A 19,684-nucleotide genomic window follows, 5' to 3' on the forward strand; every position below is an offset into this window, starting at 1 on the left:
TTTATTTAGAATTTTAGTTTACACACTAGTAAGTGAAATCGCCTCTACTTATCCTTCTGCACTAGTATGGCATTTGGAATCAAGAAGACATAAACATCTCAAAATAAATTTGGTAGCACAGATCTGTTTTTGGTATGAGATTTTAGACCTCGTAGGAAAGTTTAGAGGTACCACATTTGTTCGTTGCTCCTCAATTTCTAGAGGCCTTGGGTGAGGACTGTGTTCTGGGTGGCTCCAGAGACTGGCACTGAAATGAGATCCGGGGGCGGCCTCTGGAGCTGTGGGTGCTGGCAGTGTCTTCCTTCTCTGCCTTCTTGCAGCCACTTCCGCCCCCGCCTGCAGGAGCCACTGCCAAGCACTGATGAGCTGGCACTGACCTCAGGCTTGTATTTTGTTGGGACAGATGGGAGGGGAGGCAAAGAATGAGAGTATATCCTAAATCCTAATACCAGCTGAACATTGAATGCATATGAAATAGAGCTCTTTAGGGAACAATTTGCTTTCATATAATATTTGTAAACAGGCTAAATGAACCTGAGGGTCATCTTCCTGGATGTTTTCCCTGAGAGGTGACTTGGTGTACAGAGGTTCGTGTGAAGACCAATTTTTCATTTACAAAACAAGCTCCTTCATGTAGATTTCAGAACAAGTAACAGATTTATCATCCAAGCTCTCCCCCTCATTTGTCACTTTAGGGCAGACGTTTGCTTTCCCTGGCCTTCAATTAGCTCAGGGCAATTGAAGCTTTCCATTCTGAGCTGCTGTGCTAGGTAATTATGAAGACTGTGCTGGATCGGGTCAGGATAAAAAGGTGAAACTTGATCTTGGAATTTTGTCGGGGCAGAGCCCAGCATTGTGCATAGCTTTGTACAGTGTAGTACTGCATGCTGAACAGAAAGGTTCTTCTTGTGCAGGATGTAACAGCCTCACCCCAGAAGGGATAAACGGTAGCTGTAGGAGAGAGACTGTAGTATGGGTCTAGTGGGCTTGTCTTTATGTCTTTTTTTTTTAATGTAGTTTTTTGAGACAGGGTCTCGCCATGTCGCCCAGGCTGGAGTGTAGTGGTGCAACCTCTGCTCACCGCAGCCTCCACCTCCTGGGCTCAAGTGATCCTCCCACCTCAGCCTCTGGAGTAGCTGGGACTACAGGTACACACCACCATGCCAGCTAATTTTTGTATTTTTTTGTAAAGATGAGGTCTCACCATGTTGCCCAAGCTGGTCTTGAACTCCTGAGCTCCAGCGATCCACCCATCTCAGCCTCCCAAAGTGCTGGGATTACAGGTGTGAGCCACCACACCTGGCCTTGTTTTTATACCTTACTTTGCAACTACAATTTCCCCTTACATTTATACCCATGGGAACTTAAACCCAGAATCGAGACAGGCGGCCACCTGTTTGTTTACTTTTTGGTTTGGTCTCGTGATTCCACATTATTTAGAAGGAGTAGCTTTCAGGTGATAGTTTACGGTTACAGGATTTCAGCTAAGGAGGAGAAGCGAGAGCAGGGAGGCAGATCCACAAAGCCCTCGTGTGGAGGGAGAAGAGTGCAAAAGGAGGCTGAAAGTGACCAGCGTCCCGAGATGCCAGAGCTGAGGGAAGCCAGAGGGAAATGCAGAGGAAAATTTAACTCAAGCATCTCAGTTCTAGATGGGGCAGGTAAGCAGTCTTCTACAAACAGAATCTGTGTCATTGAGCAGGGCACAGTGGCATGTGTCTCTAATCCCAGCACTTTGGGAGGCTGAGGCAGGTGGATCACTTGAGTCCAGGAGTTCGAGACCAGCTGAGGCCACCTAGCAATGCCCCATCTCTACAAAAAATACAACAGTTGCTGCCCCGTGGTTGGGTGCCAACATACATAGCTGTACTTGCACAGGCTCCTTGATCCCTCATGTGACTCCCAGGCTGTGGCCTGAGACTTGCCTTTCCAGAAGAATCCAGCCCTGTGGAAAGCTGCCCCTTTGTTTCCCAGCAGCCCCATCCCTGGTGCCTACCCAAGAGCTCCCGCTAGCCAGGTGAGCCACTGGCGGCCTCTCTTGGGGGAGAGACTCCCGTAGCACGTGCTGAGGTGGCAGCCCCGCTCCGCTCTGCCTCTCCTCTGGCCTCCTTTCTTGTCAGCTGGCTGCGTTCTTCAAAGCTCTCAGCCTCTGGGCTGACCTTGGCTGAGTTCGCATGTTACGGGATCCTTTGGGGCTTTCACCTTTCTCCAGAGAGCTACCTGGAAATGTAGATGTCCATTCTCCCCTTTAGCTTCTTCTAGCCTCCATTCCTCTTGGCTGTGTCCTAGTCCAGTCCCCCACCCAGGTTGGGCCGAGGTGACACACCCACCCAGAAGGCTGTACAGATTGATCAATCGATTGATTCATTGACAGGGTCTCGCTCTGTCGCCCAGGCTGATGTGCAGTAGCACAATCATGGCTCACTGCAGCCTCGACCTCCAAGCTCAAGCGATCCTCCCAAGTAGCTGGGATCACAGGCATGCGCCAGCACACCTAGCTCATTAAAAAAACAAAAAAAGTTTTCGTAGACAAGGCCTCGCAGTGTTGCTCAGGCTGGCCTCAAACTCCTGGCCTCAAGTGATCCTCTTGCCTCGGCCTCTCAGAGTGCTGGGATTACAAGGGTGAGTCACCGCACCACACCCAGCCAATGTGTTCATTTTTAAAGTTTGACTTAAGAGTCCCAGAGATTCAGTGTCTTATGTGGCTGTTAGGTCCTTGCAGTTAGTCTCAGAAATCGATTTAGCTCATCTGTTTTCTGAAGGCCCACACATTTGAAATAAAAAAAGAAATCGTCCTGAGTCACGTCCTTCTCAATATAAATAGAAAATGCATTCAAATATTCCCACAAGTTTTGTGTCTTTTAAATCTGCACAAACCCAAAGAATTCCTAGAGGAGGCCACCAGAGCTAGCAGTATGTGTCAGGTCTGCATCCCCCCGGGCCAGCTGAGCAGCCCGCTTCAGGCCTCTTCATACCACACAGCTCACCACCACCTCCACCGCCAGGAGAATCCAGAAGGCTGGAGGGCGAAGGAGGACTGACGCATGGGCGGTGATGATGCGGGAGCCAGTGATGTATTTCTGCTTTGGGCTTTCTCACACGTGGCACTTGGAGCACATCCTTGGCAACATGTCTGTCCTCTTTGCCAGCTTAAATTTTTGTGTTTTCGTTTCCATGCTAGCTCTTAGAATCTAAATCAAGTGTTGTGGATGGTGTGCAAGACCATGGCTGTGTGTGTGAGTCTCATTGACCACAGTGCTGACCCAATTTCCTTTGGTGGGAGTAAAGAGTAAGTTCAGGACTCCCCTGTAAATGATGGGCTCTCCCGTGGATGAGGGACAAGAAGGACATCAGGGTACTATGCCAGCAGAACTCTGTGCCCTGTTAGTCGAAACAAAAGTGATGGCTGAGATTAGTCCTTCTGTGGCACCCAGGAAACTTTGATAGCTGGGCCAAGAAGCAGCGGCGCTGCAGTGCCCCGGGCCGTGAGCATCATGGTTCATGCTCAGCAAAGCCACATCACCTGTCATATAGACCCGACATCAGCTTTACAGTTTTGCTTGCATATAACTTGCAACTTTGTTTTGTGTTTTATAGCCTAAGAACTATTAAAATAAGGAAACAGATTTTATATATAGACATTAAACAGTCTAATAAAAAAATCAAAACCACATATTGTATGATGCCATTTATATAAAATGTCCAGAATAGGCACATCTGTAGATAGAAAGTAGATTAGTGGCTGCCAGGAGTTAAGGGGGCAGAAGTGAGGGAGAGACTGTTCATGAGCATGGCGTTTCTTTCTGGAGTAATGAAAATCCTCTGGAATTAGATAGTGGTGATGGTGACTGTTGTGACTATACTAAAAACTACTGAACTGTGCTGTTTCAAAGGGCAAATTTTATGACATATTAATTTTATCTCAGTCTTTAAAAAAAAATCTCAGCACTGGGAATCCATAAGAAAACTTCTTTTTAGTTTAAAATGGGTCTGTCAGGCCGGGCGTGGTGGCTCATGCTGTAATCCCAGCACTCTGGGAGGCCAAGGCGGGTGGATCACCTGAGGTCAGGAATTCGAGACCAGCCTGGCCAACATGGTGAAACCCCATCTCTACTAAAAAATTAGCCAGGTGTGGTGGCAGGCACCTGTAATCCCAGCTACTGGGGAGGCTGAGGCAGGAGAATCGCTTGAACCTGGGAGGCGGAGGTTGCCGTGAGCCGAGATGGTGCCACTGCACTCCAGCCTGAGCAACAAGAGTGAAACTGTCTCAAAAATAAATAAATAAATAAATAAAATGGGTCTGTGCATTAAGTGGCTGTAGTTCAGAGATTGACAAAGGTTGGGGAAAATGAGATGATAAATATTTTTGGCTCAGAGGGAATTAGTGTCCCTGCTGCGACCACTCAGCTCTGCCGTGATGGCGCAAAAGCAGCCACACGGTGACCAGGTTGCCCTCCCTGCAGGCCTGCTAAGAGGACTCTGGCTAGATTCCAGCCCTTGCTGGTCCCCCTGGTGGGGAGTGGCAGGGGAGGTGGGCAGCATCCCTATTGTCCCACCGAACCCAGCAGCCACAGGGGCCTTTCCCTTCTTCACATTCCTTCCTGCCCTGCCCTAAAGCAGGAAGCAAGACAAGGAAACCTCTGAGTCAGGTATGTGGATGTCCCCTGCAGAACTCACCTGGTCCCTTCTTTCAAGTCATTTGTTTCTTTCTGTGAGTCAGCCCTGCCTCCTGTTTACCAGGCACAGGTGGTTTTACCTGTGGCTCCCTGAGCATGACTAGAGTCGGTGTGACACAGGCTGTGTCTCTGAATAGAAAGTCTCCACACTGCCGTGCTGCTCTCCACTCTGTGTTAGCCCACTGTATGCACCAGAGCTCCCTCCCGGCTCCCCATCTCCTAAGCAAATCCCACACACCTGCATCCCATCCTTCCTCAGATCACTTCCGGAATTGTCTGCAGAGCTTGAGTCTCATGATTTGTGAGACACTCTCAAGCAGCTCACCCAAATCGGGTGGTGTCAGATGGTGAAAGTCTGAGGGGTCTAGGTCAGGGTCACTTGGAAACAAGTTCCTGGCGGAGCAGAGCAACTTTCTTCTCTACTTCGAAGAATATGATAAAGCACCCCTAGACTCACTGGTTTCGAGTTCTAGGGAAGCAGATATTGATGACTCAACAGAGGAAAGAATTGTGTAATCATTGCTTTAGTCAGGGGTTAGCAAACTATGGTCAACAGGCCAACTCTGGCCCCCTGTCTGTTTTTTTAAATAAAGTTTTATTGGCATGCAGCCACATCCATTTGCTCACAGACCGCCTGTGGCTGCTTCCTCTCTATAATGGCAGAGAGTTGAGTCATTGCAACAGATCAGATGGCTCCTAGAGCTGAAAATATCTGCCATCTGGTCCTTTACACAAAGGTTTGCTTGCTGACCATGTTGGGCTTAGTGGAGGGATGAAAGGGATGGTCTTACATGAGCGTGCTTCCAGCACAGGGAGCATGGAACCCAGTGGCAGTCTGTCTGGATGTTTTCAAAGAGGCTTCTTTGTGATAGTTCATGATTATCTTGCAACATGATATCTGCCTCCCCATCCCTAGTGTGGTTAACTTGGGGAAGTTTGCTTTGTCCAAGTAGAGGGGGCTGTGGCTTGTTCACAGCCCAAGAATGCAGGAGCACGCAGGATGCTGTAGCACCAGCTTTTCTGACTTGTTAGTGATAGCCTGGGTTAGGGAAGGTTGCCTTTGGACCACATGGGCTGGGCATGCCGCTCAATTCATGGAAAGTGACTCAGAAAAGTTTGAGGTTTCACCAAGACTGTCTAAGAGGTGAGGAGGAAGTTCTTTCAGAACATAAGGGTACTGGGGTGGTGATTTCATTCTGTTCTTTTTTTATTTGTGGAATTTTTCAAGGGCACAAATGTTTTGTGTCTATTAAAAGCAGATTTGTATGCATTTTATTACAATGATTAAGATTTTAAAGTCTTAATAGTATTAATACTATACAATCTACAAAAAGATTTGAGCATCTTATAAGCCCTGATAATTATGCCTCGCTCTAAGAAACATGGCTATCTGGAAAGCCACATTATAAACTTTAATATTATAAATGTACTTTCTGTTTAGAAGTAATTCTTGGAGAGTCTCCTTTAAGAATGGATTCCTAGGCCAGGCACAGGGGTTCATGCCTATAATCCCAGCACTTTGGGAGGCTGGGAAGATTGCTTGAGCCCTGGAGTTCAGTACCAGCCTGGGCAACATAGTGAGACCCCATCTGTACAAAAAACATTTAGCTGGGCATGGTGATGCAACCTGTAGTTGCAGTTATTTGGGAGGCTGGGTTGGGAGGATCACTTGAGCCCAGGAGGTCAAGGCTGCAGTGAGCTATGATGGTGCCACTGCACTCCAGCCTGGGTGACAGTGAGACCCTCTCTCATAAATACATAAATAAATAAATAATAAACAAAAATGAAAAAAACAGGATTCCTAGAGCACAGCCAGCATGCAGATCTTGTTTTCTAAGGCTTTTCTCCAATAAAAGGAACCAGGGCTCCTCAGAGGAATGGCTGAGTCTAGGGTTGGGGCAGGAACTGTACAAGATGAGCCTGGAGTATCTTATAGTGCCAGAAAATAAGTGCTCAAATACACCCATAAGTAAACCCAGCAGTGACAACAGTGTGGATATGTCATAGGGACACAGGAGCCAACAGTGACCAAAGGCAGAACAAGTTAAGCAGCAAAATTAATTAGTAGTGGATTATAATCCAATATATAAAATGAATCCACAGCCCAGACTGATAACATGGAATGGTTGAATAAATTAACAAATGAAGAATAGAGAAATCTGCTGTGCAGAAAATTGCAAATACTTTATGTAGCTACTCTGCCCTTAAGGAGGTGGAGCATAGCTCCCCACACTCAGTATGGGCTGCCAACAGTAAGCTCCCTCCAAAGAGTACGGTGTGGCAAGGGGGGCTGAGGAGAGGAACGTCACAGTGGAGAAACCGGTGTCTACCGACTTCACCAAGTGATCAGGGTCAACGTTGACAGGTAAGTTATGTTGACAGCATGCCCCTTGATATCATAGAATGACAGTGGCACTTCACTTCCGTGGTCTCTCTCCCAGAAGTCCCAGGCTAATCATAAAAACACATCAGACAGTTCCCTATTGAGAGACATGCTGCAAAATGCCGGAACAGACCTCTTCAAAACTATTAAGGTCATCAAAAACAAGGAAAGCCTGAGAAACTATCATAGCCTATTCAGGCTGCTATAATAAAATACCTAAGATTATATGACTTATAAACAGCAGAAATATATTTGTCACAGTTCTGGAGGCTGGGAAGTCTAAGATCGAGGCACTGGTAGATTCGGTGTCTGGTGAAGGTGCTTTCTGCCTCACAAATGGCTGTCTCTCTGCTGCGTCCTCACATGGTGGAAGGGGAGAGGGAGCTCTGAGGGGTCCCTTTTATAAGGGCACTAATCCCATTCACAAGAGCTCCATCCTCATGACCTCATCACCTCCCAGAGGCCCCACCTCCTAACACCATCACCTGGGGGTTAGATTTCAACATAGGAATTTGAGAGTGGGGGGCACAAATGTTCAGTCTAAAGCTATAGCACCCTCACAGCAAAAGGAGTCTGAGGAAGCAGGCTTGAGTATGATGCAGTACCTGGATGAGGTTCAAGGACAGAAGGAGAACATTGAGTAAAAAGAAAATTGGAATAAAGTGTGACCTTTAGTTAATATTAATGTACCAATATTGATTCATTAACTATGACAAACACACCCCATAGTAAGTCAGATGTTAATAATAGGGGGAAGCGGGTAGAGGGCATATGGGAGCTCTCTCCCGCCTGTTGCAATTTTTTAGTAATCTAAACCCATTCTAAAATGAGATGCTGGCCAGGCGCAATGGGTCATGCTTGTAATCCAAGCACTTTGGGAGGTTGAGGCAGGAGGATTGCTTGAAGCCACGAGTTTGAGACCAGCTTGGGCCACACAGCAAGACCCTGGCCAGGTGCAGTGGCTCACGCCTGTAATCCCAGCACTTTGGGAGGCTGAGGTGGGCGTATCACCTGAGGTCAGGAGTTTGAGACCAGCCTGGCCAACATGGTGAAACCCCGTCTCTAATAAAAATACAAAAATTAGCTGGGCATGGTGGCATGCACCTGTAATCTCAGCTACTCGGGAGGCTGAGGCAGGTGAATTCCTTGAACCCGGGAGGTGGAGGTTGCAGTGAGCTGAGATCACGCCACTGCGTTTCAGCCTGGGTGACAGAGTGAGACTCCATCTCAAAAAAAAAAAAAAAGTGTAATGAAATATTTATTTTTTACAAATTTTTATGTAGAGGTGGTGTCTTGCCATGTTACTCAGGCTGGTCTCCAATTCCTGGGCTCAAGCAATCCTCCTGCCTCAGCCTCCCAAAAGTGCTGTGGTTATAGGTGTGAGCCACCACACCCAGCCCTGTAATAAAATATTTAATCAGCCATCAACTGATTGCTGTTCCGTACGTGGCCTGGCAGTATGTGTTGAGCATTTGAGAAAAGGAGATGGCCCAGGGTGAATGGCACCCTCTCTTAGAGACAGGAACATGTACTTGGTAAAGTAGTACATGAAGATGAAAAGTACTGGAAAGAACGTGGGCTTTGGAGTCGAAGACACAGGCTCGAATCCTCATTCTGCTTCTCAGTGTAAGTGTGTCAGGTCCCCCCCAAGCTTGCTGAGCTCACAGCCCTGGATCATGGGGATGTGCAGAGCAACCTTGCTCGCAGACTTACTTGCTTAAGGGATATAACATTAATGAATCAGCACAGTGCCTAAGGTCAAGTGTCGACATGCAAAAATAAAAAATCTAAAATAGCAGTGGTACAGTATATGCTGCAAAGCAGCATATGTTATTTGGAGAAATGAGCAAGAGTTGGAAGTAACTGCTATGAATGTAGAAGAAGATGACAGGAGCAGGTTGGAAAGAGAAACTCTGTCCTGGTGGCTAAGCCCAGGATGAGGGAGGGTGGGATAGGGCTGTGAGGCGCAGCACCTGGCAACGCTGCTTCCTGGAGGGGCTGTGGTGCTGAGGTCTGGGGCTGCATTAAGAGGGAGGTGGGGCGCAGGGACTTTAAATACAGATCATTGTGAAATGGTGAATTGGGAAAGTCAGGTCCAGCCTGCCTTTGTCTTCTTCCCTGAGTGCCTTGCACACACTCAAACTTCCGGAAACACTTGTTAGTTGCTTGATGGGTTACATACCTAATGAGTGTGTAACCAACTCAAGAATATATGGACATAGAATAGGCTGTTGAATGTTTTCTTTTGCCTCCTTATGGTTGTGGAGTTGAACTGTGTGTCACATGTGTTATAGGATTACCTAACATCACTAAATAGAGAAAGCTGTAACGTCAGTGCAGTAGGCTTTCTATATTTCCCCGTTAAAATATAGTAAGTGCTGGGCACAGTGGCTCACACCTGTAATCCCAACACTTTGAGAGGCTGAGGCAGGAAGATCTCTTGATCTCCAACTCCCAGGAGTTGGAGGCTACAGTGAGCCGTGATCATACCACTGCACTCCAGCCTGGGAGACAGAGCAAGATCCTGTCTCCGAACACACATACACACACACAAAGGAAGACTGCCCCCCAAACCTTTTGGGGTTTTAAAGTACAAGACTTTTGGGGTTTAAGCACTGAAGTGTTGGAAATGTTCCCCACTGAGGCGAGGAGTTGCTGATGAAGTGATGGGAAATGCAAGCGGAGCCTTGAGCCGTGGAGGTGAAGGTTGACGGAGCCTGCGTGAGCTTGCCCATCAACAAGACAGCAGGCACAGACAGGCCAGCTGTTGTGAGCTTGGCTTTAGGACTCCATTCAGTAGGCAGGAGGAGAGCTGCGGCAGAGGCGGGCTGTAGGTCCCTGAAGCACATCGCTGCCTTCACAGCTGGGCAAGCTCCCATCCAGTGCGGTAAGCAGAGCCGGGTAAGGGACCCTTGCGTTTGCTCTCGGGGCAGTTCGTCCCAGATGGAACTGGTTTCAGGACGCCTGTGCCGTTTGTTAGGGGTTTGTAGTTCCCAGTGGCTCTTTTGTTCTGCTATCTTGAAAAGCAGGTTGCTTGTCAGCTCACAATGCTGTGGGTAAGGTCTGGCGAGGTCGGCGAATGTGTTCTCATTGTTTATTCTTCTGCCTGAAGATGAGAAATAATGCAAATCAGAGTGCAGATTCCGGCTCGAGCTCTGCAGGCATACACGGATGTGCGAGGGTATGCTCGCCGGTGCTGCATGTGTGCTTGTGGATGCATGCAATTGTTGCAGCTTGGGATTCACAGTTAGCTGAAAGCACATTGGAACTGGAAGGCAGTGCTCTTAACACCGTGTTCTAGGCTGGAAGCCGTAGAGCCAGCATCTGCACTGATGGGACTGCAGCCCTTGGTATGTGGGACCCTTGCTCCGTGTGAGTTCTGCAGATGGGTTCCCTGAGGGAGCTGGCTGCAGGACGCCAGCATCGCATGAAGACTTGTCTGCCTTGTTTGCCTTTTCTTTTTCAGTAGCAGTAAGAAACAGGCATTCCCACTACTCAGGCATTGAATGCGGACATTGAGAAAAAATGGTGAGTCAGCTACATCCAAATGAAAAAAAAAGCGGCGAAATCAGGTGTGCATGTTTAGTCATGAGAAATATTCCCTGAGTGTTTTGCACATAGCCTGCTAATTGCAGTGAGATAATTTAAATAGAGAAAATGGAATCACCATGGTTCTTAGCATTTTCCAATTCTTTTATTTTCCTCTTTGGTGTGATTGTGACAGTTTAAGGGTTTTACTATACGTGCGCTTTTCCCTCCCTTTTATGTTGTGATAAAAGAAAGAGATGATTAGTTTTGGCTATATTTCTAAATGGTTGGAATGCTTTTGCTTTACTAAAGGAAGCTTTTGTGTGTGCAGAGGGTCGATGCCATTTTTACAGGGAAATTGATGCATAAGTACGTGTGCACACACAGACTCTCTCTTTGGTCTGCATTTACTGACTCACATGAGTAGGTGTCATTTTGAAATACATGTTTTTAGCAGTTGTGCTAGTTGAAAGGTAAAAAGGCAAAGGAGTTTGAAGAAAGGCTTTTGGAAATCTACCTGGTAATGCTTACAACTAAACAGCCTACTGCCTTGTAGATGGTCTTAAGATTTATAATATGAATGGAAAATAATATTTTAATGTAGCATATAAAAAAACTGAAGATTTGGTACCAAGTTGATGAATGGTTGGCATATTTCTTTTCATTACAGAATAGAACCTTTGAGGTCATACTCTACAAGTATTTATTATTATTTTATTGCAGAAAAGTATTGCATGGGTGGTAGAGGCACATTTCTTTCTTTTGTCGCACATAGTAGCAAAAGCATTTTATACTTTGTCCCTTTCTGTTTCTGTCTCTGCCTCCCCCCGCGCCCCACGCCCCCCACCACCCAAACCAACACCATACCTCTTAAGGAAAAAAATTGCAGAGGAATTCTCATCTACAGAGGCATGAACAACACACACAGAAGTGGTTTTTCACAGAGTGCTAGGAATAACCATACATGTTGGTGTCAAGCATATAGGCTGCAGAAGGCTCTGTTGCCCAGCCGGGGGGACTAATGACCCTGGTGAGTGCACGCTGGCTGCTGCTTTTTTTGCATGGGCTGGCTGCTCTTCCAGAGTCTGCCTTTGGATTTTGGAGGTTGAGGAAGGAAGGGAATATTTTATATGGCCTTTGGAATACATTTACTTTACACTACGTTTAATTTTTTACCTCTTATGTGCATTACATTTTTAAGAAGACCAGGGTGGGGGAGCAGTGGGAAGAAGCTGTCTTGTATCCACCCATCTTTCCCCTGTCCTCGGGCACTGATTTCCAGCTGGCTTTTCCAAGAGCAAGTAAGATAGTTGGGTCATTTCTGGAAGGCTTGTAGACATCCCTGGATGTCTGAAGAGGTCCTAGAGTTATTTACTTGTTTACCTTTAAAACATATTTGCAGACTCCTTATTTAAAATTCCTGAAAGTTCACAGTGCCTCTTCACATGTATACCTTGGGTCCTACTATGCGGGTACCGTCTTGATTTTATAATGAAGCAAACTGGGGGTGGGGTGACCGGATTCTCACAGCCAGTTAGTGAAGAGCCCTCGTGGGGCAGCATGGCTGATTTTCAGTCTGGTGGGCTCCTGCGGACTAACGGGCCAAGGTCCTCCAGGTAAGGCTGAATGTAGAACTGGCCCCAGAATTCCCAGTTATTCTCTTTGTAACTTTCACATCCCTTATCTAGTGTGCTGCCAGTGCAGTGAGAAGGAATTTCAGTTTGGACTTCTGGGGGTGAAGTACAGAAACCCGTCAACCAGGCGGAGACAGCATGTGTGCTCCTCAGCCTGCATTGTTGTGGCTTGCGAAGCCACCTAACCATTCTGACCTTCCATTTCTTCGTCAATAAAACAAGGGGCACAGATTAAATTATTTCTTATTTAAAAATTGTTTATTTTTTATTTTTACCATTACCTTGATCTTGAAGATTAAATTATTTCCAAGGTACCTTCCAGCTATAGTCATTTTTGGTTCTTAGGGAGAGAAGCCAGGGACTCAAATTTCCCTTCAGTCATATTTCCAGCTCTGTGGGGTGATTTGTGGCTGCACTGTTTTGCTCATTTGCCATCATTGTTTCCAGGAACAAAAGCATATGAATATATATGAGATACATGCACAGGTGTAATAGCTTTGATATCCATTTACAAATAAAATCAGCTCTGTCAGCAAACTCCATTTTCTGCCAACAGGGCTTTGTTGACGGAAATGCCCTTGACAGCTAAACCTACTTCGGTCTTCTTGTGGTAATGCCTCATAAGGCCACTCACTGACAAGGTGCTCTTGGGTATAACTTGCATGAAATTTGTTATAAAATGATTCTGTTAAAAAAAATCTGGCCCGTTGGACCCTTAAATGTACTTGGAGGCCATTAAGGGTGGAAAAAAAAAAAACAACCTAGAAATTCTAGAGAAATTTTCAACGTTTATAGACGTGTGTGTGTGTGTACACATATGTACATACCCATACACATATATGTACTACACACGTTTTCTATAGTAATTATGCATATAAAGTTACGTCGTGTACAACAAATATCTGAAGCCTATTGGATAAACAGTCCATTTCTGATTCTAATTCAGCTGAGTTAGATGATAGGCAGGCAATAATCTGAGATGGGAGGTTTCCACAATTTGGGGTCACATGCAATTGTGATAAAAGGAAGGTTGAGATTTTCTCTTAATTTATGAAGCTGATATGCTATTCTAACTAGTTTTTATTATATCTTACCACAGGGCCACCCAAAATTCAAAATTACTCCTGATTTTGTAAGCTTCACATATGTTTTTGAGAATGAGGTTTTATACTAATCTGAGATCATAGCTTTCAAGGCTGTGATACATAGTTTTTATTAACATTTCCTATTTTAAAAATCAATTTTGCTAATTAAAACCTTTTTATTAAGAATATGTAGAAGTTCTGGGAAGCAGAGTGAAGATATTACAAATCACCCTCAATCCTATCACCCAGAGTCTCCACTGTGGAACATGGAAGTGTATCTGCTTTGAAGTCCTTGCAAATATATGTTTTTACACATGCAATTATATTACGCATACTGTATGTAAGCTGCCTTTTTCTGTAACTTGTATGTGTATAGTGCATGACATTCTAAAATCTAACAACCCTGTAGCCATACTGTGGACATTTAGGGCTGCTGTTGGTGTTTGACAGTTGTAAATAATACTGCAGCAGATATCTGCAGTGAAATGCTTGTGCTCTTCTGTGTTGATTTCCTTGGGATACAATTCTAGACATGGAGTTGCTAGGCAGGCATTAGAAAATATCACCATGTTGCCCTCCAAAAAGTGTGTGCTTACTATTTACACTCTAGGCACCGATCGTCCAGGGCAGTCCTACTTCTCCCAAAACTTTGTCAATATTAGACATATTTAAAATTCTGTGGTTTGATAGGCAAAAAAGTTATTTCATTTTTAACTTGCATTTCTTCAGGGACTAGCAAAGTCAGACTTTTCTGGTGTACTGAGTGGCCATTTATGGGTTTTTTTTGTACATTACTCTTCAGGGCATGTTCATTTTCCTACTGAAGATGAGCCCTTTCTTTATTATTGTGGTTTAGGTTGCAGATACATCCCTGCCGTGTGCTGTGTGCCTTCCAGATGTTAGTGGGTGGTTAGAGTTCGACTTTTTGGACACACAAGTGTGTTGAATTTTAGTGTTGTCACCCTTGCACCTGGAGCCTCTGTGTGGCCAGTTCTGCCTTTTGGTGGCTACTGGCTTCTGGTAGTTGTGCATTGCCATTACTGGTCTCTTGTTACCATATGTGCTGCAGAAGGTGTAACCACCAGGAGCTCTGTCAGCATGAATTCCCTAGGAGGTGTAGACATCCATCTCGGAAGGCTGGTAGGAAAATTGTCTCTGTGGAAAAATTAAGAAATGGCCGGCTTTCCGACAACGCTAACTCATCATAGTTCACTTCTTTTGCTCTGGTTGACGGGAAACTCGTGGTCCTATTGGAAGCACAACCGTAGGACCTCTGTACGTTCTAGGGTCCGGTCTGCTCTTTGCATAAGGGTGCTTGCCCCTGCTTGTGCCTTTCTGCTTTTTGTTTACATTTGCTCTCACTGTGATGTTTTTATGTTCCTTTTGATACTCAAGTTGTGTGTTTGTTTTCCTGCGTGAGACACTTCTAAACATTTCATCATTTAAGGTATACATAGATCAAAGTAAATAGGGACCACATAAACATATGTAGAAACACGTTCGGAACACCAAAGAGCTTCTCAGTCACCAGTTAATATTGTGGTTCTTTTCTGTTGTTGTTGTTGTTGTTTTTGAGATGGAGTCTCGCTCTGTCACCCAGGCTGGAGTGCAGTGGCGCAATCTCAGCTCACTGTAACCTCCACCTCCCAGGTTCAACCAGTTCTTCTGCCTCAGCCTCCCGAGTAGCTGTGATTACAGGCATGCGCCACCAAGCCCAGCTAATGTTTTTTTGTATTTTTAGTAGAGACAGGGTTTCACCATATTGGCCAGGCTGGTCTCGAACTCCTGACCTTGTGATCCACCCGCCTCGGCCTCCCAAAGTGCTGGGATTATAGGCATGAGCCACCACGCCCGGCCAATATTGTTATTACAGTCATTGTTTTATAGAAAAACTTAGTGACCTCATATTGTTCTTACCGGGCAAGTGAGCCTACCAGAATCTGTTTCTGTAGTAATTGTGGAAATGTGACGTTACAGTGGAAGAGGAGAGTTGGGACATGGCTCTGGAGTGGAGCTGGGGCTGTCCACCTCTCACTTAGGATGGAATCCTCTCCTAGGCCCTTCAGCTCCAGCACACTGGAAGTCTAAGGGATTTTGTTTGTCTGTTTGCTTGCCCCTATGTTTTAATCACCGCTAGGATCAGAAGAACTGCAGTCTCTGTGGACAGGTCTTCAGGTGACATCAGTATGTTATCTCCCTGGTTAACAATTAGCATTCCCGAGGTCGGGTGCTGTGCTGCATGCAAAGTTGAAGCAGGCACAGACAGAACCTTCCTTGAAGGAGTTTGTCCTGTATTAATAGTGAAGATAATATATAAATTGTTCAACAAATGACCATAGACTGGGAGGCTTAAACAACAGACATTTATTGCTCACGGTTCTTCTGAGTGGCTGGTAGTCCAATGTCAAGGTGCTGGCCTATGGATTCCTGGTTCATAGATGGCACTTTCTACCTGTGTCCTCACATGAGAGAGAGCAGAGAGAGGAAGCAAGCTCTCTCGCCTATCTTTTCTTTTTTTGAGACAGGTTCTGTCACTCCAGGCTGGAGTGCAGTGGTGCAATCACAGCTCACTGCACCCTCAAACTCCCAAACTCCTAGGCCCAAGCAATCTTCCCACCTCAGCCTCCTGAGTAGCTGGGACTTTAAGCATGTACCACCATGCCTGGCTAATTTTGTTTGTTTTTGTAGAGATGGAGTCTCATTATGTTGGCCAGGAGGGTCTCAAGCTCCCGGCCTCAAGCAGTCCTCCCACTTTGGCCTCCCAAAGTGCTGGGATTACAGGCATGAGCCACAATGCCATCCTTGAGTACTTCTTATGAGGGTACTAATCCATTCATGAGGGCTTCACCCTCCTGACTGCATCACCTTCCAAAGGCTCCACCTGTTAATCCCATCCCATTGGAGTTAGGATTTCAACTTACGGATTTGGGAGACAGGGCACAGGCATTCAGACCACAACATAAATGTGAATGGCTGAGGAGCATGGGAGTCAGAAGGCCCGAGAACATCAGGTTGCCTGCTTTGCTTTCTGCTCCTTTCCTCTCTCTTCCCTCCTCCCTTCCTTTGTTTCTTCATTCCTTCTTTCCTGTTGACTCAGTGAGCTTTTGCTGCAACCTGCTTTGTGCCAGGCATTGTGTTGGACCTGGAATACAGAGGTAGATTAGGCAGGAGTGAGCACAGTCATTTCAGCCAGGAGGAGAGATACTAAATGAAAATACCACAGAATGGTGAAGTACTGTCTAGGAATCAACAGGTAGGGATTCAGTACTGTGCAAGTTCAGAGAAGAAAGGCATATCTGTGTCAACGGGTCCAGGAAATGTTTCATGGAGGAGGTTGCTTTTTTTTTTTTTTTGAGACGGAGTCTCGCTCTGTTGCCAGTCTGGAGTGCGGTGGCGCGATATTGGCTCACTGTAGCCTCCGCCTCCCTGGTTCAAGTGATTCTCCTGTCTTAGCCTCCCGAGTAGCTGGAACTACAGGCGCCCGCCACCATGCCCAGCTAATTTTTCTATTTTTAGTAAAGACAGGGTTTCACTATGTTGGGCAGGATGGTCTTGATCTCCTGACCTCGTGATCTGCCCCCCCTTGGCCTCCCGAAGTGCTGGGATTACAGGCATGAGCCACCATGCCCGGCCCCGCATTTCACTGGATCTTCAGAACAGGAATGGCTTCCTTGGGGAGGGTCCCAAAGAGTGCGAATCAAAACAGAGATTTGGGAGCCACCAGGCATGCATAGGTAGGGCAGGGCATCTCAACTCACTGCAGCTCATCAGACAGTACATCTTAACTCTCTATAACTCATCAGACAGACATCTCAGATCACTACAGCTCATCAGACAGACATCTCAAATCACTACAGCCCAGCAGACAGACATCTCAACTCACTACAGCTCATCAGACAGACAACTCACTACAGCTCATCAGACAGACATCTCAACTCACTACAGCTCATCAGACAGACAAATCACTACAACTCGTCAGACAACTCACTACAACTCATCAAACAGACATCTCAAATCACTACAGCTCATCAGACAGACAAATCACTACAACTCGTCAGACAACTCACTACAACTCATCAAACAGACATCTCAACTCACTACAACTCATCAGACAGACATCTCAGATCACTACAGCTCATCGGACAGACATCTCAACTCACTACAACTCATCAGACAGACATCTCAGATCACTACAGCTCATCAGACAGACATCTCAGATCACTACAGCTCATCAGACAGACATCTCAGATCACTACAGCTCGTCGGACAGACATCTCAGATCACTACAGCTCATCAGACAGATATCTCAGATCACTACAGCTCGTCGGACAGACATCTCAAATCACTACAGCTCATCAGACAGTATATCTCAACTCACCACAATTCATCAGACAGACATCTTAGCTCACTACAACTCATCAGACAGTACCTCTCAAGTCATTGGGTTTTATGGTCTGTGACTGATACCCCGATAGAGTTGTGGAGGTGAAAAGAGTACAGGTGAAAGTGTTCGGTAATATGAACACCTCCTAGATCCATCCTAGATGTCTAGAAATTCACACACACAATTCACACACACATTTGTGGCTCAGAAGAGCATGTGGGTGTAGGGAACAAGGTGTAAGGTGAACCCAAATTCATACATTGCTTGTTACCTCTGCCCAGACCTTAGTAGCTTTAAGCTTTTGTCAATAATAGATCATACCTTATAAATATTACACAACTCAGATGCTTCTAAAACTATTATTGAGGTAAATGAAAATGTCTGCCACAGTAAGATAGTATTTATCACAGAGATTCAGATATGATTTTTTTTCTCTTTTAATCTAAAGAAATATAGTAATGAAAAAAAAAGTCAGCTAATGTGCTATAAGCAATTGTTGGGAATCTTGGCATGAAATTCAGGGTACCGATTATATCCATATCCAATTTTTAGAAGTGGATACTCTGATGTGTTTATGAGTTTTATTTCTGGTCTGCTTCCTACTCCTCAAAATTCCCTGTGTATACATTGAAAACAAAAAGCCAGCCACAGATCACTTGATCATTACAGCATAAAGAGTAGAATAATTGTGTTAGTTACCTTGCTGCATAACAAATCATCCACCAATTTGGTGGCTTCAGCACCACTAAACATTTATTATCTCATACACTTTCTAAGGGTTAGGGAGGAGGTTAACTGGGTTATTGTGGCTCAGCATCTTCTGAGATTGCAGTCAACACGTGGGCCAGGACAGCCGTCTTCCAAAGGCTTGCTTGGAGCTAGAGGATCCGCTTCCAAGAGGGCACCCATATGTCTGTTGGCAGGAGGCCTCAGTTCCTCCCCACATGGATCTCCCTATAGGGCTGCTTGAGTGTCCTCACAACATGGTAGTTGGCTTCCCCACTGTGAGTTATCCTCAGGAGAGAGGAAGGAGGAAGTTGCAATGCCTGTGTGGTCTGGTCTCAGAAGTCACACACTTCTGCCGTACATTTTTAAACCAATTTATTGAGGTATGATTGACATACAAAAGGCTGTACATATTTAATGTATACAACTTGATGAATTTGGAGATAAGTATCTATATGCCTGTGAAATCATCACCACAATCAGTGCCTTAAATGGATCCATCACCTCTAAAAGTTTTCTCCCACCCTGTCAACCCTCTTTTTTGTTGTTGTCATTGATAAGATCTACCCTCTTATCAAATTTGTAAATGTACAATACATAATTATTAACTACAGATGCTATGCTGTGCTGTGCAGTAGGTCTCTGGGACTGATTCATCTCGTGTAATTGAAACTTTGTGCCCTCTCACCAATATCTCCCTGTTTCCCCTTCCCCCATCCCCTGACAACCACCATTCATTCTATTTGAATGTTTAAAATTCTTCACGTATGTGGGACCATGTGGTACTTGTCTTTCTGTGCCTGGCTTGTCCCACTTAGCATAATGTCCTGTAGCTCATCCATGTTGTCACAAATGACAAGATTTCCCTCCTTTTTAAGACATTTCCATTCCTCTATATGCACACATCACATTTTCTTTATTCACTCATCTGTCAATGTCTGCTTAGGTGGCTTCCATGCCTTGGCATTCACAGTATACGTAGTTCACACAAGTGAACTATTCAGAATAGTTCACGTTGTAGTGAACATGTGAGTTCTGCCATATTTTGCTTGTTCAAAAGGAGTCAGAGTCCGGCCTACTTCTAACAAGCTCCACTTGTTTGAAGGAAGGAGTTTCAAAGGAATTGTTGGGACTTCTTTGTTTGTTTTTTAGAAATGAGGTCTCTCTCTGTTGTCCAGGCTGGCATGCAGTGACACAGTCATGACTCAGTGCATTGTTGAACTCCTGGATTCAAGTGATCCTCCCGCCTCAGCTTTCCGAGTAGCTGGGAC

General features: G+C 45.5%; 2 protein-coding genes across 4 annotated transcripts in view; both read left to right on the forward strand.

Annotated features, from left to right (window-relative positions):
* The window catches only part of CLCN4 (chloride voltage-gated channel 4), a 508,359-nt gene that overhangs the window by 170,840 nt on the left and 317,835 nt on the right, over positions 1-19,684 (forward strand). The gene's annotated exons all lie outside the window — the stretch shown is intronic.
* Positions 1-19,684, forward strand: part of SHROOM2 (shroom family member 2) — a 163,603-nt gene that overhangs the window by 114,915 nt on the left and 29,004 nt on the right. Inside the window, exon 1 of one of the 3 annotated variants that reach the window (XM_050776578.1) lies at positions 9,940-9,957. The exons of the other annotated variants lie outside the window; for them this stretch is intronic. The gene's annotated coding sequence lies outside the window, so the exon portion shown is untranslated. Of the gene's footprint in view, positions 1-9,939; positions 9,958-19,684 lie in introns of those variants that run through there. 3 annotated transcript variants of the gene reach the window in all.

This window comes from Macaca thibetana, chromosome X (assembly GCF_024542745.1).
Source record: "Macaca thibetana thibetana isolate TM-01 chromosome X, ASM2454274v1, whole genome shotgun sequence".
In the NCBI taxonomy this organism is placed as follows: Eukaryota; Metazoa; Chordata; class Mammalia; order Primates; family Cercopithecidae; genus Macaca; species Macaca thibetana.